Source organism: Crassostrea angulata, chromosome 7, assembly GCF_025612915.1.
Source record: "Crassostrea angulata isolate pt1a10 chromosome 7, ASM2561291v2, whole genome shotgun sequence".
NCBI lineage: Eukaryota > Metazoa > Mollusca > Bivalvia > Ostreida > Ostreidae > Magallana > Magallana angulata.
The window spans coordinates 31745845-31763976 of NC_069117.1; the positions used below are offsets into that span (position 1 = coordinate 31745845).

The 18132-nt window shown below is 33.9% G+C and overlaps 1 protein-coding gene across 2 annotated transcripts in view; it reads right to left on the bottom strand.

Moving 5' to 3' along the window:
- Positions 1 to 17845, bottom strand: part of LOC128191479 (roundabout homolog 1-like) — a 79043-nt gene extending 61198 nt beyond the window's left edge. The window contains exons 1-2 of one of the 2 annotated variants that reach the window (XM_052863568.1): positions 17584 to 17845; positions 1695 to 1771 (exon numbers count right to left, since the gene is read on the bottom strand). The gene's annotated coding sequence lies outside the window, so the exon portion shown is untranslated. The remainder of the gene's footprint in view (positions 1 to 1694; positions 1772 to 17583) is intronic. The other variant, XM_052863567.1, reaches the window with a different exon arrangement.
- Positions 17846 to 18132: the final 287 nt, after the last annotated feature.

The following is an 18132-nucleotide window of genomic DNA, read 5'->3' on the forward strand; positions in this document are numbered from 1 at the left end:
TTTATAAGAATTATTGCCAACTTCTGCTTTGGTTGTAGCTTGCTTAAATTCTAATATGATTAATTTATTTTTTGCATATACATTGTAACTTCATGTACTGATTTTCAAAGTCATAGAATTCCATCCCTTTTTTGGCAACTCTCTGAGCAAGCAAACCACAACATTTTATACTATGGTATATCATAATACTTTTAAGGGAGTTCATGGAGTTACACTGATATATATTTGAATTCAAATCTCTATGAATAGTAAAACAGTATGTATGAATAGTGTTTACTCAAGGAAGTCTTATGTATACTGGTACTCTTTGTGGCAAAATAAATTCATTCTCCTTACAAAACCAAAAAGTAAAGAAAATTGGAATCCAGGTTAACAACTCCAATGTTTTGGAAAAACTGTGAGAGGTTCTTCCTATTGCCTCCCTGGTCAAAAACCTACATAGTATAAAAGGTCAACGTGCATGGGTCACACACACTGTTGGTATTAGACAATGAATGATGACTCCAAAAGCAAATTCCCATAACATTAACATATGTGGAAAATGAAAGTATTTCATCAATAACACTGTAATTGACCTTCTCCAGTCTGGCTGGCATGGTTTTGCTGCCGCAGACATTCAGGGGTCAACTGTGGCATTTTGGTACAGATCCTGGTCAACTAATAAACCATGCCATTCAGGCGGCTGCCTCTTGTATTCATCCTGCCGTAATGAATCTTGACTCAGCTTAAACTTGCACGACAGCTGACTGTCTGCTACTAGGGGTGAACAAGAAAATGTGTATTGAACATGACTGTAAAGACCTATTGCTACTGCATGCTTGGAAGTAAGAGCCATAACGATCTGGTCCATGACACTAAATTCCCAGAAATTAGATTAAGGATCATCTTGTAGTAAGCATTAACCTTATATAACCAACCCACCATACTGTGGCTCAATACCCAAGGCTGTATTGGAGTCTGAAAACTTTAGAATGAAGTTCACTCCTATTATAAGTACATGTATAATAAACCAGATATAAATATCTTTATTATATAAATACGAAGTGATAAGGGGGAGTTATGGGATTGGCTTATGATACGTCTATATCCCTTAGGTAATGACACCTTACTCATAAACTTTTAAAAGATTTCTTTGAAACACGAGCAGAACTGTTTTGATATCTGCTGATAGTTATCTTGTTTATTGTATCGCAAATAATCGGAAGCATCTGTCACCGGAGTACATAGCTATTTATCGTGATGCATAAAACATACTCACTGCCTCATCGAGACCTCATTTTCCTCTTACATAAACTTTAATTTTGTACCCCATAACCACTTTTAAAAAAATGTGAACCCTGAATGAACTTCTTGTTCCTGACTCAATATTGCAAAAAGTGACTCAATATCGTAAAACGGTGAATTAATTAAAAAGAGCGAGAGTTACGACAGTTTGATAATATCCTCTACTTGTTGTTCTCAACGCCGGCATCACTCCGTGCCATGAATTTCTCCATTCAGTCCCCCTCGTTAACAATTATTAACAGGTAACAGTAAATAGGCTTCAAAAAGAAAAGCCTGGTCATTTGAAAAAAAGCCGAGATCATAAAAATCACCCACCTGAAAAAAAAAAAATCTTCAATGCAGAAGTGGCATTGTGCTCAGATGCTTTTATTAAACGCAATAATCAAACTATTGACCATGGATCGTATTACCTCAAAAGTGACGAACAAATTCATAACTTCAATGTCCACATCCTGTCTCGCACTTTTTTCTCCAGCGCCCATTCAGGCTACAATAGGGTAAAAACCGATTAAGTAAACTATTAGTCCTTAAGCTACCTGCGATAATGGGGGAAGTCGACTTTAATTTACAACTTAAAATGAAATCATTTTTCATTCATGTGTTAATATTCCATTAAGGGGATACTTGGATGAACTTGAATTCTGGAGAGGTTAAATGAATTTTACCCATGCAATATGCCAGCTATGTGGTACAACATGTAGGACTAAAATGGAAAATGGGCAGGGACCTCGACATACCATACAATAACATCCACATAAACTATTTCTGATGATGTAGGTCATAGAAATGAATAGATTGAAGAATAAATATTTTCAAACTTGCAGATTAAGGCAAAACTATATCTGTAAAAGCTACTATAAAGCTACTTTAAACCTACACTGCAACATCTTAATCAACTAATTTGTAAGAAAGATGACTTTTAAATAAATATATGAGAGCAATTTATATGTACATGTATAACAATTAATTAACAAAAACATATAGAGGAACTCAAGTTTTACCTGAGGATTCTTGCATGCATAATAATGCAAAAGATATAGAAACCACCAAAGGTATGGTAATACAATTTTTTTTTTTTAATAAAGTTAGCAATTTGGAAATTATAAGTGTAAGTATTCATTCAAGCAGCTGTAACACTTAGTCTTAGATGTTACATACCATATCAAAAAGTTTTCATATTTACAAAAAGAAATGAGAATATTTTACTAATACAATATTGTAATGACCCATATGTTCTTACTATAAAGACAATTTTCAGAGATTCTAGTTTAATGGCAAATGCCTTGAAAATAATATTAATTGAACAGAGACATGATTTGACTTTTTCACCTATGCAACAAAGAATGAAAAAAAAAACTCAACAACTGTAATGTAATATGGTGGGCATTTACCTTTTTTTCTTCTGGCATTCACATATACCTAGAGGTTTGGCATATACAATGTTAATAGAAGACTTGCTACATGTCATGTGTATCAGGATACAATACAATTCTTAGAGTAACTAATTCAGAATTCATTAGACCGTACAAATAATTAACCGATAAAGAAATACCAAGTACCCATAGTTACTACTTATTCCTCAGTATTTTTCAGCTCATTGAATTTGGCTGCTTTCTATTATCTGTAATGTAATGTGTTCATTTTACCACCTAAATTCGCCTGATGCTTCCAAAAGCAAACAAATTCATAATGCAGTCCCTCATTAATTATAACTACTGTACCAGCTTCAATGAAAATGCATTTGTGCACAACCCAGATGGAGTAATTTCACAATATTAACTTGACTGTCACCATGCAACCATTTGTACATTTCCCTGAATTCTCCAGAGACCCTAGCGATACATGTCAATTTTTTTTCTCTCTCAAAATGTCAAAAAACCACATAAGTAAAAATGTCAATTCCACCAATATAATTGAGGACAAACATGCAAGGATAGAAAAATGAGCCTTCCTTTGGCAAGACTCTTTATAGTTTTTACACCTGAACCATGCAGTGACCAAACAATTAAAGCATTTCATTCCACTTTAAATGGCTTGAGGGGTTGTTTTTTCTAATTATTTCAGGACTATTAGGGGTTTTGTGAAACGCAGTTCTCAAATTTACAAGTCTCTGTTTCCTGCTCAACTTTAAGCAGATGTGAAAGAGATTTACAGTGATAATGAGATTATCGAGATATTACAAGATAATTATGAAGAAAAATATTTACAATAGGTATCATATCCCAATGTTTAAGATCTGAAATGGTTATAAGAAGCAGCAAATGAAGAACAGCAGATTTCATTTGAATCCCTCCATGTTACCTAAATTTGTCATAAAAAATATCGTAAAAATATTTATCATTTGCCACCTTTCACTCCAAATCTCTTAGCTTTTTTGCTGCAAAAAAGGTATAAGAATGTCATGTTTGATCTAAATATAAAGTTTTCCTAAAAATCTTACCTAAACTCACTCACAAGCAGTAAATAGCCACAGGTGCAACTCAAAAAGCCATTTAGCCAAAAAGTTTACTTAGTGCACTTGGAAGAAATTGGAAAATGTTACATACAGCATATAGGAACGAACAGTTTCCGTCATCCATGCATGCATCAATACAGGGAAAGCCTTCAGCAGTTTCCCATGACCCTGTGTCAGATGTTACCACCCTTGTACAAAATTCGCGCTTGCACAAAAGAGCCCGAAATAGGCCAAAAATTTACCATAAAAAGCTGCAACACTGCTTACAAATTCAGCCATAAACACAACAGCTTTCCAAAGTAACAGTTCAATCAGAAAATCTATTTAATCAGGCTAATAGAAATTTCTCGCCTCATCAAAGTTGTAAGCTGGGTCAGAGTTTTTAAGTGCGGAGGGTGGACAAGGGCAATGGTCAGTTTGAAATGGAGTTGTATTATTTTCTTCCCTCTTTAGTGTAACACTTGACGAGTTTTATCGTTTTCATTGTTGGTCCTTTATAAAGGACCTCCTTTCACTGAAAAGGGAAAATCAGCTGTTTTGTAAAACTAGATTGCTGCATTAACCCAGACCTTAGCTCATGGTATCATCTACATATTAGGTTTGTTTTGCGATTCACTATATATTGGTGCACATTGAATTCTTCAGATCTTTTATTAAAATACCTGAAGACTTCATACACAAAATGTTGGTGAGAAAACCTGCACCTTTTATAACTGAAAAAACCCACTAGAGATTTTTAATGCTGTAGTATCATATATGTCATCTTTAATACATTCCTTTATCAAAGGTTTTGCTGTTTAAAAACATGACCAACAAACCTTGTGTACAATATTAACCATTGTAAGATAACCCTGAAAAACCTCCCAAAACTTGGGAGATCTTCCCAGAAGTTTTTAAGACTTGGATAATAAGCAGTATAGATAATGAGATAAGAGATGACACACAGTGATGTGAAGTTTATATTCTACAACAATGTATATACTGTTAGTGTTTTGCACAAACTTTACACTGTACCAACACAATTTTCTCACACACTTTCCCAACAGTCATCCCTATGGTCTTTGTCTCCATCTTCCTTCCCTCCTTTCCTTCCATTCCGACTTAAAACCCCTTAAGCCCCACTCTGTTTGGGACATAAATGTTAATTGTTAAAATATCAAAAGAATTTTCGTTTGCATCAGCCTAGACTCCAAATAGCATCTTAGAAATTTGGGAAACTAGCGTTCACGGGACATAACACAAAGACGAGAAGCTTGGCTTGGCAGACACGCCGTCACCTATGCACTGCGCAAAACAGTACTCTGTACCCATCATACCCATTCCTCTGAAATAGTTGCCGATTTACTTTTCGTGTCCCATGCATTTCATCAATTATTCATCAATTACACGATACCATTTTGTCACCACTTGTAATATTGGGAATTTTTGTGGGTTTTTATTTTTGCACTTTCGGATTATCTACAATAATGAATGCACTTAAAAAGGCCAAGCTTATACAAAAAACAACAGGGGAAACGTTGATCTCATCATTTCAGAGACTGTAAGCCCTCGTGTTTTCTGCCATGCTACCGAACAATCTGATATTACATACCTAGAACCATATGGCAAATGTGTAACTCTGTTAAAAAACTATAGAGTGGTTTCATTCGCTTTGTCAAACACAATATCGGTTAATACTGGCCCCAAGGGTTAATGCTTTTATCTTGCAAAAGAACTATTTGAATAATTGAAAAAACCTCAAATTTTCGATAAAAATGTCAAAAGTTCGTATCACCATCTAGGCAGGGGGGTATTGCAATGGCTTTTAGACATTGGCTTTTCCTCCCTCTTTTTTGATGCCTGTACATCAATACTACAATGTCTAAGATCTCAACCCTTAAAAAATGCATCTTGTCCTGCATTTTTTTAATTTACAGCTCAGCTATGAATAATACACATAAAATGTTTAGAACAAAAGAATTTATTGGTCCAATTATAGCCTGGTTTTGTTGAAAAAATGTTTGAGATGACTGATATGACTTTTCCTTGGATATATATATCTGTAAAATCTATATCCTATGACCTTATTAATAAACTCCTATTACAAATTAAAGCAAATCGTTAGGCTTTGAATTCAATATAGGATGAGACCAACTTTGCTGTTTACTCATTTCAAGCTGCTGACTGCATGTTAATTATCTAATGCAGTGCTGATACCACCATTTTCTCTCACTGCAAATGATAATCAAGAATTTGCGGTTGAGACGTTAAACGACAACAATCAATCAAACAAGAAATACTTGTGTCAGACCAAAGATAACTCCTGTTTGTCTCTCAGGAAAAAACAAGTCTGTCTCCAACATCATTACAAGGGATCTATTTGCCAACTTTGTCCATATAAGGAATTCATTAGTCTTCAATGGCTTTCTTGCATGCTGAAAATAAAAGAGCGGCAACGTCTACTATTCGTTCTTAATGATATATGCAGCAGGTGTCCTCGGGATATTTTTTTTTCTGCTCGATTTGTTTAAAATTTCATCACAATTCTGCCATAATTAGGAGCTTTAATTAGAGATTTCTTGCTCTCTTATTTCACTTTGCTTCGATGGTAATTTTCTTTATCTCGTCATACAATCAATAGAATGTACAGACATGGGGCTAGCTTTGAAACAGGAAGTTTCAACTTTCTTTAACTGCCACACACCGGATTTTTTTTCCATCTCTCATGATTAAATAAATCATAGCTTTAATTATCAAATGTTATTTCACGAAAATCACTTTTTCTAATCAATAGCCACAAACTTTCTTCTCCAATTTCTTTGAATTAAAATACTCAGAATTCCTTCTTCACATGCCAAGGCCCTATATTTCATCTGATAATGGCTGCACATCATTAATATCCTACTAAAAAATCTCTAATTTCTTCTATTAATAACAACAGATAAAGCATACATGCAACCACTTGAGATATATTTACATAAAATTCAAAAATAAATTTATACTGCTTTTTATTGTATTCATTTTTATTCAAACTGATTTTTTTTTTTTGGTCATATCCAAAATCAAATTTAAATCAAGAATCTACATAAAAAGTAAAGAGCATAAAATATATACGTCAATTATGTGGTTTCTCTGAACAAATACTGACATAATAGTTTGACTGCCTATACACAACACTTAGCTGCCAATACAAGTATTCGATATACATGTAAATATCCCTTCCAACTCAAGTTCCTTCCTTTTTCAAAAGAACAAAACTGGTTTGTAAATGCTCATCATTAAGAGATATTTCTTCATTTGAATGAATTAAGGAGCAATCATTGAAAATTCAAGCCTCACCTGACCATTAATGCTCAATTGAGCATGAACACGAAATGTGATGGATACCGATCGCAAATCTGATTTATTTTCTAGTATTGTACCTCTATGTCCTTTGAAAACAGCCATCAAAACAAGATGTCTTCATTCATGTTTATTCACTGGACAAAGACAACGGTTGAAGCTTTAATAATCGAAATTGTCAACTTAAATTTTTTTTTTTATAGATATGATTTTTTTTGACATTTTCTGCACACAACCAATAAAGGTGGTGGCATTGTCTATTAATACTTACATGTTTTGAATGTCAATTTGAATTTGTTTAATGACAATTATTAATACACACCCCACGGGAGGGGAATGTGTTTTAATATCCCCCATCCATGACAAAAAGTGATCACTCTTGCCAAACTCCATAATGTTAGAAACAGGTACTTAATGAGGCATAGGTCTTTTTACAAGGCTCTGTACCAGATGCTTGGAGGTTTACCGAGTGCAAAAATTGAAAATGGCATGTCATATTTCATGTAAGCGGCACATTTTTAAATTATCAGGAGAGAATATCAGCTTCCCCTCTCCTCTTTTATAACATTGGCGGAGCCCTTAATTTCACCAATAGTTGATATGTCACTCAAAATTATATCACAGAAAATATGATTGGATCACCTTGTGAGTGAAAAAACTTTATCTATCAACTTGATTTCTATAAAGAAAAAAAAATCTGACGTTTCTACAATCGAATTTCAATTTTTTTTTCTGTCTTGAAAGCTTGTCCTAGCTAACAACAATTTAACATGATTTTTACAATACACATTTTCTTATTGGGTCATTTTTATCATGTCTGCCAATCACAACAGTGTGGGAAAATACCCCTCTAAATCACCTTGTTAAAAACTCGGTGTTTGCAGGATTTTGACAGATTGTTTCACAAGACAGCTTGACAGTCAAGAAAGAACATATAAAAACCATGTTAAACAATTTGTTCTTTGGGGTATAATTTTACAGCAATTATTCTAAACATGTTTCAACCTTTGAGAGTTTCTTGTACTGCACAGCGTTAAATCTGTGATGGACAGATGTTTTTTGTAAAGTGATCTTCAATTGGGCAAGCTCATTGGCTTTTTTTTTGACAGGATCTTCTATGAAAAAAGGCCAGATGATATTTTCTGGACTTAATAAAAAGCAAGATTTAAGTTCAATGCATTACTCATGTACCTCAGATCTAGCAACCATTTGATAAACAATTTATGTACCGTTAATATGGTGGAACTGGGGAGAGGGAGAAATCTGTATACAACTTTTTCATTGATTGCTGTTGAGAGAGAGATTCAGTTACAGGGTTTCTTTTTTTCTCAAAAACACTTCAACATTAATTTAACAGTCACTACCAAGAAAACTTGTGGTTAATGACCATTAAACACTATAAAGCTAATTAACCACTAGTATCAAATTTGTACACAGTCTCAAACTGAATTGTGTGCATTAGAAAAAACAAAGCACTTTAAATCAATAGGTATGTAATGCCTGAAATTTATGGTTTCAAATTTCTGAGAAACATTAAACCATACAGTATTTACAATTAAAATTCCTGCTGTTTTAATAAATATCTCAAATTGCTCTTTTAACCTCTTCCTACTTTAGTATAATTCGCATGGACTAAAAAAATATGTTTCAGATATTTTTTTTTTAGCAATAATCAAAGTTGAGAAATTTTTAACTGCATGTGTCCATTTTTATGACACCTTTCATGGATTTACAAGATTCATGCTATAGATCGGAGATAGCAATAAAAAAGAAGAGTAAACACTCTTATAATGCAAAACTTCAAACTCTTAAAAAAAATGATGAAAGAACATTGATTTTTTTTACTGCATCTTCAAAAGATTTGACACCAGTAACAATTTCAGGTTGACCTACACTTGTAATCATTGTGACAGCATTTTACCTTTACTGCCATCAACTGAATTGACAAAATAAAAACCCAGAGATTGATTTGAAATTGATCGAAGCTAGGTGCCCTTGATCCTGAATTTTTCGACCCCAATAATCCATTATTGGCGTAAAGATGAGGAGGAATATAAAACTGTCTTGATATTTTCTTTCTTATACCCAAACCGCCTACAGGACAATAAAATGGAACATTAACAAGAAGGTCTTAACGAGAAAGATTCAAGAGGCCAATGGTAACTGTCCTCATTTCCTGATTTTTATAGGCCCCGTTACATAATATCAATCACTGCCAGTTTTGTGGGTGAATTGAATTTGGGTGGAGAAAATTTTCTGCTGATATTGGAGGACAAATTGTTCTGTTGATCAAATACACAACCTTTTACTGTGTAATTGAGGAACCAGGGACTCTACTGAAATAATTAGCCCATACAAATGTAGTAATATACTGGCATATGTAATCCTAACAATATCATGCCTAATAAACTCTTCAAATCATTAGAAGCTATTTTTCTGTTGCAATCTTAGGATACAAATTTGTGTAGGTGAATAAGAGAAATAGTATACATATATAACCAGTTATTGTTAACTGCATGTTTATGGGGGTTTTTTTTGCTCTATATTTCTTTGCACTTCACAATTGCATACAGTTCTACGATTGAATTAAGGAATAAGGAATCATTATTTGAGTATTATGAGGTGATAATTTTGGTCGGGGCGTGATCAAATCCAATAAAGCCCAAAGGGCTTATAATTTTAAGCCATCGTATGATTAAATATTCAAATATAAATAAGCAAACCCCGCTAGCGCCTCAATTTGGCATCATTTGTAGTTATGGGTTATATAGATAGTGTTATTACAGGCAAAGACACTGAAAAATGCAAATATTAGCTAGTATATTATATATTAAAAAATCAATTAAAACATAGTTCACATACAAAATCAGACAAAACCAATATTCCTACAATTGTACCATACTTTTAATGACTGCTTTTAGTGTGTAATGAAATTATGAGCTAGCTTGTAAGTTATTCATCAGGAGTTATCACATTTGACCGAACTGTACTAATTTTTGCTTCTGCTCCAGGTAAATCTATTACAGACTGATGAACTCAAAAGAAGTGTGAAATTTCTCCATCAACCAATCTATTGGAAGTTAATCAGGCTTTTCTTCTCCCCCTTCTTGGTGAGAAATAAAATCCACATGAAGCAATAGGGGTGTGGCCTGGTGGTTTCCGAGTACACTCATCCAAGAGCTTATAGTGTCATGTGAATAAGGGCTAGCTATCACCCTGCAAGGTAACCATAATACTCTTTGCTTTCACAGATGTGAGAACCGGCTATTTTCTTTCTCCGTAACCCAAACACACTCCAGTGGTGGCAGCTATGTTTTCCTGTGTTTTTTTTCCTGCCGGCAGGACAGAGGGTTTAAAATAGATAAAATTTTCACAACTAGATGTTGTCTTAGTTTGGCTTGAGTGACATAATCTTTACTTCAAGCAATGTAAACAACAGTTCCTACAATCTATCAATTTCTAAATCTTTCTGCACCTCTCAACTCCTTGAACAGTTTTTGTTAAGTTTTTTAATTTTGTTTGTTTTCTTTATTGTATAAAAAGATATTGGAATGACCTTAAGGTTAGCCACCAAGCATTGCTCATTCAAACAAAAAATATTCAAAATCAAAACAATTTTTCACCATACAAATTTTTCTAAATAAACAGTTTATCTTTTTCAGAGAGAGAGAGAGAGAGAGAGAGAGAGAGAGAGAGAGAGAGAGAGAGAGAGAGAGAGAAAGAGAGAGAGAGATTTACATATTTTACAAGAGGTGGCAGGACTTGCATGGCAATGAAAAAGGCAACAACAAATGTGTAACAAAAGACAATAATCATTTTAATATTATTGCTGACAAAAATGAAACGTGACAACATAAAAGGAAAAAATAAGGAAAGAAAAAGTCTCTGTTTCTATATGTCATCTATTAAGACCCGACCCATCCAGACAAAAAAAAAACCGACAGATTATATTGCTGCCAAATTTGACAACAATTGGTCATAATATCTGTCACAGGCATCACAAGCCAATAACACCAAGGTACTTAGCTGCCTATAAAACCATCAAAATGTTTACATCTCAGCCAGTGGTCATCCGAGACTTTGGGACAACTTTCATGGACCCCCAAAGACTCCAGAATTGCTTTTCCAATACCAGCACAATGAAGCCTAAGAAAACCCTTAAATGGACACGTGAAATGAAATGGCTCATGAATATTAAAAGTGGGCAAATGGGATTACGAACAGCATGATGATATTGGTGAAAGATCACCTCTAAATCTTGGGATATACTGTCATTAAAATGTCACAAGCAGAGGCTATGAACTCTCATTTTTAAGTGCTTAAAAATCTGAAGATTATTTTTTTTATGTACATAAAAATTTGATATGCCATTCTTAATATAGGACAAAACCGTAACTGGAAAATTGTGTTTGCGTAGTTATGAAAAGAGGATAAAATTGAAAATTTTGCTTTTCTAAGATCCAACTGATGAAAAATCTGGAAAGTATCTTCAAATTCCATATTGCAGCTTTAGATTGAAAATTCTTATCTTGAAGATATTTATAATAAACAAAAAAACTTTATTCAAAGATATTTAAAAAGAGCAAATTAAACACAAATAATATCTATAGTGAAAATCTAAGCATCCACGTACTAATTGACAAAATATTGATCAGAGTTAAAATCGTTAAAGATCACAAATCTTCTTTTCACCTGTAGCATTGGACGGACGTTCACTTGATCGGAAGAGAAGTCGCTTACGCAAAGTGAAGTGTCTGATTTTAATCTTCTATCTTATAAAGGACATACCATCCCCTATCAAAGACCTTCTTCAAACATCCCAAATCCAGTCAATAAGAGCTTATAAATCAGATGTATGCCCCATTAATCAATAAGATAAACAGTTCAATCATCTTCAGAATCGAGAATTAATTTCAAGCAGTATCATCTTTCAGTTTTCTTTAAAGACAATTTTGTCGATCTTCAATGGAAATGCCATTTACTCCCGTCGGGCAGAAGGGGATATTTTCTTCCCCCCGTTTACAGGTACGATACACTACCTGAAGGTGCCCCTAAAATCTTGTTTTTAGCCCTGACATTGACGGGAGCGAAAAAGTTCAACGGCTGCAGGAGGTCTGAACGGAACAGGGGATCGTTTGACCAAGAACAAACACCTTGGTTATAATGCTAAAACACCCTCAAAGTCAGTCTTTGTAAACCTGTTTACCCTCATAATGGATTAGAATTATGAGTCAATCGTGTTCCGCTACAGTCTTTGTGTGTTAAATTTAACCCCCGCACACGATTCATAGATTATCTCCCTTTAATAAAAAGTCATGCCCATAATTTATGGCCACGGTAAATTGAACATTTTCTCACTGCAGGGAAATCAAATTCAAAGAGGAGGAATAAAGTTTTCCATTTTACCTAAAGAGATTTGCTAGGACCCTCTGTCAACTTTTCAAAAACTTTTCATTATTTATATGAAATTTTATATCTTCCATAAAAGGCGCCTCTCTCCACTTCGAATTAAGTTGGATGAAGATGGTAAACAATATACATATCCCAAAAGATTTATGTAAGAAAGCCGATTTTTGGTAGATTAATATTTACGATAAGGTTTTATGGTCATTAGTTTCAATTTGCTGGTTGAACCGGTGCGCAGCTATCCTTTCATGGCGGCCATTGGTAATTCACACTACTCAGCAGGAGTCTGGGCTCTTCCATTATAACTCGGCTGGAGAAGAGACATTAATATTTGTCAAATAATATTACATCTGAATGGATTTATGAATCTTGTCCTCTTAATATGTATGAATAGAATTTAAAAAAAAAAATAAATATCTTCCAAAAAATTTGATTCATTCATAAAACCTTTTAATTACAATATATTAACAAAATGGGCATAATGAAAGATGATGGAATTTTCTTCAGGTCTGCGTATATAGATCAGGAGCCAGTTCAATTTTTACATGATTCATTTTGTTCATTGAAAATTCTTTTAAATGATTCAGAAGTGTGTGCTTTGCCAACAGAAAACCCTAAAAATTTCTTCCCTACATAATGTACCAGTAGTAAGCCAAAAATTTCAGAAACATAGGTTAATCTTTTTCCTAATTTAGGTTAATGAAAGCTTCTTCATTATGGCAGAATACTCCTCACAGTCATCCGAGCAAATATTAATATAACAAAAGAATCTCAGTGACAACCCTTTGGTCCCGCTTTGATCCACCCCTCCTTTCTTAACACCACACCAAATCACGCTGTAAGACGGCATGACAGATCAGTCCCATCTCTGTCAACCCAGACTGTTTATTGCTCACAAACTGCCTCAGATCGCAAAACAACAAACAAATATTATTTACTACCATACGGAACAATTAAGCATTGCAAGTGCATGCAGAGTCATTTTTTCGACATTTTTCTACCTTTACCTACAAAATACCTTCATTCTTGAGGAACGACTATTTTTAATTTTTTTCTCATAAGAACCCTTTGTTTTTCGCTGTAGCAAATGCTATAACATTTTTTCTCTCCAAAGTGTGAAGTATTGACATCATCAAAGAAAATAAAACACACCAGAAGAATACTCCTTATTGTTCCATCTTGACATCAAACGGCAACCACATTAAGGACAGCTGAGGATGCTAGGTTTGTCTGCTGTGTCAGTTCTGGGTAATCGTCTGTTCAAGTTACCTCTTCAGATTCCCGGAGGTGTGAGAAACAGCAAAAAATGAACCCCAAAAAACCAAAGTACCGCACAGGTGGAATCAATATCCCTTACAATTTATCACCTCCATTATTTGGGGTGTGCATATTTCACAAATTGTTTTTTTGGGACATCAAGCACAATTTGCAGTTTTTGTCAACATAAAAGTAACATTTCCTTTCAGACATTTTATTCAAAGTGGTTAAACTTTCAAATCAAATTTTATAAAACTTCAACAACTATAGTTTATAAAATTTATGTATTCTTCACCTCCTATCAAACCCCGAGTTACCACTCACAATTGTACACTTAAAATTGTACATCGCTTTCTCCAAATAATTAAAAACACAAGAAAAAGAAAGAACAAACTGGTTTAAAAAAAAGACTAAATTTGAATATGTCTGTGAATTTTGCATTGAAGTTTCAGTCATTCCAAGTGATCACATGGATCCATTGCAATGCATTGATGTGTGCATCAGATTCAATCAACTCATTGACTATTCATGAATCACAGGATGACCACTGCAATTGTTTAATAGGGTTTCTAATTTCAATGGTGTGCTTGGATATAACTTCTTCTCATTAATCACAACTATTCACTAAAACTTAAGACACCCCAAAAACAATGGGTCCACATAACCGTGAACACAATTTTTCTTTTCTTATAAAATTTCTAAAGACAAACTCCACCGCCTTTAATTAATGAATCCCAAAACCTCCTTCAGAAGTTCATCAACCAAAAGAGAAATCTAAAAGAGGAAGAAAAACTTTCTAATGAAGCTACTTGACCAGAACATTAACATTTATACAGCCTATTATCGGGAGAAAATTAAGCCGATTTTTGTTAATGAACTGTCAAAATGACTCTTCAAGTGACGGAGACGGGGTCCAAGAGTTTCCTGTCCCAACATGCACCCTGGAAAATGACCACTGGTCACCCGGTGGGTCCTAGGGGTCAGGATACTGACCATCTGCACACCAATCTTAGACACCTAAATCAACAAAAATCTGTCCAGATTCTCGGCAAATCTGTATTCCATTGTCCAGTAACTGCAGATTATTGGTGCATAAAGTTACTGCAACACGTCATTGTCTTTGTATTCAGACACCCTGTTCTCCCGAATAAACAATTCCTTGGACACAAATTAAGCCCCAAAAATTTTCTATGTCCACTTCCTTTTTTCTTGATATCAAAGTTCAACATTGGGGTAAAATAACTGAAAACACAATCAACAAAGACTGTATCACTTTTTATCTTAGACTGATAAACCCTGTAGACCCATTGATAAAGAACTTAATTGATTAAGAACTGTCGTTTACTGTGTGGTCTAAGCATGGAGACAGTGTGCCAGGCACACTCCCCAATAATCAAGTCCATTATTTCTCAATAATTTTATAAACATTGGATCTTATTTTTTTTTGGCCTTTTTATTATCCTGATCGACAACTAAATAATTAAATCTTGTTACAAAAAAAAATTGAATAAAGAGGTTCCCATCAAGGCCAAAAATCCTTTTTTATTTTCAGGTGCCAGATGCATGCACAATTTGATTCCCTCTAAATACTGGTAAAAACCCATCCCCCCCCTTTTTTTTTTTTTAAATTTAGAGCAGCTTCCGAACTAGCAAAAAAAAATTTCAATTGAAAACAGGAAACCTTGCCAGCGTTTGTTATGCTGGAACTACTTTCTGATGCGAGTTTAATTCAAAACATGTTAAAAAGGTGACATTGTAAATGTGGCAATCGAGGAGGGTACACACTTAGAGTGATGAAACATGCCAGAGGGCCAGTGCACCAAGAGAGGAAATCTACTTAATTCTCAAATTATAATGTAAAACAGCGGCAGACATTGTGTTGCCCATCATTTGAAAAACAATTTAATCAAATAATATACTATTGCATCTGGGTGTTATAATGGAGACAGCCAAGTAAAACATGTTTTCTGTTTCGCATTTTCGCTTCTTGCATGACTTGAAATTCAACATTTGATTTAGCACTTTACCCATTTTTTGAAGATATATTTTTTTTGCGTAATCTTCATCCCCCTTCATCAGTACGTACATTAGCTAGTCTTTTAAAAACATCGTATTGCTACATTATCGTTTGGGTGGACATGCCACATTAGAGAGCTGATGAATGTCACCATCAATTTTGATTATTATCCCCGAGTATAAACAGTAACCAATTTACATTGTATTCATACAATCATGAACTCTCATACATAATGACCGCCAGAGCCTGATTACTTACAGATACCTTTGTATTCAAATATTATAACACATCCTTAAAATAATGCAAAACAGCCCTGTAGTTTACCTACACTGCAAACGATATTAATCAGAGGTTTTTATTTCATTTTAGCAAAGGTCTATAGGCTTGGTGAGTATCCCTCATCCCTGAGGTATAATTATAACAAATTCATTTAATTAAATCTGTGTCATTGATAACATCCAATCTATCACATCCTAATGAATTTCTTGAAATTTAAGAAGAAATTTAAAATTAGGTAAGTTTTAATTTCGTCCCAAAGTTAAAACTAAATCTTATCAAAAAATCTGCTTAAAGAGCTTAGTTATACCCTTTTCACACTCACAGAACTTACATAAGACTATATATATATATATATAAAACTCTTCTATTCAAATCTTTGATTTCCTTGGCAATTTGACACTTATCTAAATAACTGGCTTTTTATGAAAATGCACCGGATCAAGGGCCCATAACTGTTCGATACTGAAATCCTCACCCAGTTCCTATTATCACTGCAGCTGTCTCGCAATGACAAAATTATGATGAAACACAAAGATTTCCTGCCGCGAAGGGCTTTAAAAACACTGGCTTATCTCCCCTTCATCTTCCCTAAAAGACCCCGAAATTTACGGTAATAAAATCTATGTGCCATAATCACCAAAGAAAGGAAGATGCTTAAGATTTCTCTAAATGAAAAAAAAAAAACAAGTGGCTCCTGTTACATCATTTACATACCTTATCAGAAATGCCATCATACTAAAACAGAAGGGGAAACGTGTCGTAATCATCCGCTACGCGATACCCTCTAAAAACAAGATGCACAATATATTCGACGAAACCCAATTCCCATTCACTTTGGTTTTTATCACTCTGTTTATGACAATATAAATCCAATAAATTTAATTCAATACTGTAATTTAATGAAAATATCAATTGGAAACAGGGCCCTGGGTTAATGTAGACTTTTATCACTTTTGCATCTGAAGACCTCCGAAAAAATTTAATAAAAATCTACATATAACTCGTTATTTGAGAACGGCTGGAGGGATTATTACTTGCATGCAGTGACAGACTGAATAAAAGTTGTAAGGTGTGGGTCAGAAAGTATCGCAGTTCATTGGAATATATGCATTCCTGCAGTCAAATAAATCATGTTGAAAAATAAATTGGAAAATTATCCTTTATCTACCATGTTATGTGAAAAATTAAACATTTCATTTTACTGTTTTTACAAACACTGCAGTGGAGTATATTGATTTATTCTGATACATGAGCATGCATTAGTGTATATGATGAATTCTAAGTTAATAAAAAAAAAAAAAATTACGCCTATAGGTTGATCCATGTAAAATGTTTTTTTTTAAATAATTCTTTCTCTAATTCAATTTCAAAATCGATAACATGTTAATTCTTTACTCATGGATTATATGTATCCATCCCAATTATGCCTCATACACTGCTGCATGCTCAGCTTGAACCAATCACACCTATCTTAATCAAGTATATCATCAAATGCATCCAACTGGTTCAATTAATCAAACATTTCTTGATATTTCACGATCAGCCATTTCTGTTTGAGCCTTACCTTATCTCCAGTTATCTCCCCTTGATTTTCTATCTCGCCTGCATACAGGTAGGTATTGGCCCCTTACATTCTTTCGAGGCAGTCTTGATTATCTCCGACAAGATAAAATGGAACCAATTTTGGTTTTTTTGGTTGCTTTTCTTCTGTTTATTCTCTTAATCACGTTCACGATTAGCAGTACAAGTTCACACCTCAACCATCAAAGAAAGGGGAGAATCTTCACTCCACTTCATCAAAACAATTTGCATCCTTCCTCAGATACCTACAAAGATAAACATTTACATGAATAAGACAATATATATTCTGTATTTATAATTCAAGTCTAACCAATTCAAAGAGCTAAAGAGTATACACACTTCCTGTATATTAACTAATATTAACAGATTTGCTGGCACTTTATTCACTTCTACTCTTTTCTATTTCTCTTCCACATATGAATAGAAAATTAATTTGTACTATCTATCAGCTTAGTAGCTTTTATATAAATGAATCAAAACCTGGTGTTTCAGCATAAATTAACTCATATATTACACTTTGTGCTTTTTCTTT